The 1382-nt window shown below is 48.8% G+C and overlaps 1 pseudogene; it reads right to left on the bottom strand.

The window, feature by feature from the left end:
- Positions 1–3: 3 nt before the first annotated feature.
- LOC102854393 overlaps positions 4–1382 on the bottom strand; it is a 34208-nt pseudogene continuing 32829 nt past the window's right edge.

Genomic DNA, 1382 nt, shown 5'->3' with positions numbered 1-1382 from the left:
AGTGATATGCTGCCCCATGGTTAATTTGTCTGCATCTTTTACTAGGACCATGGCAGCTGCAATGGCCTTCAGGCAGACCGGCCAACCACTAGCCACTGGATCTAGTTGCTTGAACAAATAGGCCACTGGCCATTTCCAAGGTCCTAAAGCTTGCGACAACACACCTTTAGCCACCCTGCCTCTTTCATCTATGTATAAGGTAAATGGCTTGGTCAGGTCTGGCAAGGCGACGACAGGAGCTGAAAGCAAGGCTTTCTTAATGTCCTCAAAGGCCGTCTGATGTTCAGGATTTCAGGTGAATTTTTCCTAGTTTCTGGTTAGAGGATACAGGGGGGCTGCCAAGGAGGCGAACCCGGGTATCCACAGGCAACAAAACCCGGCTATCCCTAGGAATTCCCTTACCTGCTTCGGTGGGGAGGGAGTCAGGATGTGCATCACAGTCTTTTTCTGGGCCTCTGTTAGCCACCTTTGGCCATCTCTCAATACATACCCTAAGTAAGTTACTTCAGTTTTGCACAGCTGGGCCTTTTTGGCTGAGGTACGATAGCCTAAAGTCCCCAGCTCCATTAGAAACTTCTTTGTACCTTCAACGCATTCCTCTTTGGTTAGGGTGGCTAGGAGCAGGTCATCTACATACTGTAACAAAGTCACCTGAGAGTTGCTGGTCCGGAACTCACTGAGGTCTCAGTGCAGGGCCTCATCAAAAGGGTTGGCGAGTGCTTGTACCCTTGGGCCAATCGACTCCATGTTAATTGTCCAGTTATCCCGGCCTCAGGGTCTCTCCATTCAAAGGCAAAGATGGCTTGGCTAGCGGGATGCAACTTCAGACAGAAAAAAGCATCTTTCAAGTCTAAGACAGAATACCATTTTCTTTCAGGTGGGCAGCATGCTGAGGAGGGTGTAAGGGTTAGGAACTGTGGGGTGTATGCCCTGTACTCTCCAATTCACTTCTCTTAGATCCTGCACTGGCCGGTAGTCATTTGTCCCTGGCTTTTTCATAGGGAGGAGAGGAGTGTTCCAGAGGGATTGGCACGGCACTAAGACCCCTTGTTTTATCAACCTGAGGATGTGTGGTCGGATTCCCTCCTGACTTCTTTACTCATAGGGTATTGTCTAACCCTAATGGGGGAGGCATCCGCTTTTAATTATACTACTATTGGTGGAGCGTTTTTAGCCATACCTAACCCCCCTGTTTCTGCCCAGGCTTCTGGGAATTCTTTTAACCAATCTACGAGGTCCGAAACTTTAGCCTCTGTCTCTGGTTCATGGAGCCTATATTCTTCTTCTAGTTGAACTACTAGGGCTAGAGTTCTGGGCTTGTTGCTTTCCCAGGTAAATTCAGGCCCCCTTGGAGTGAACTGAATTTGGGCTTTCAGTTTAGT

The sequence above is a fragment of the Elephantulus edwardii genome, unplaced genomic scaffold (genome assembly GCF_000299155.1).
Source record: "Elephantulus edwardii isolate Elephantulus edwardi_28Jun2011 unplaced genomic scaffold, EleEdw1.0 scaffold00050, whole genome shotgun sequence".
NCBI classification, from domain to species: domain Eukaryota; kingdom Metazoa; phylum Chordata; class Mammalia; order Macroscelidea; family Macroscelididae; genus Elephantulus; species Elephantulus edwardii.
Note: the sequence above shows the minus strand (reverse complement) of the source record. Positions and strands in the feature narration are given on the sequence as shown.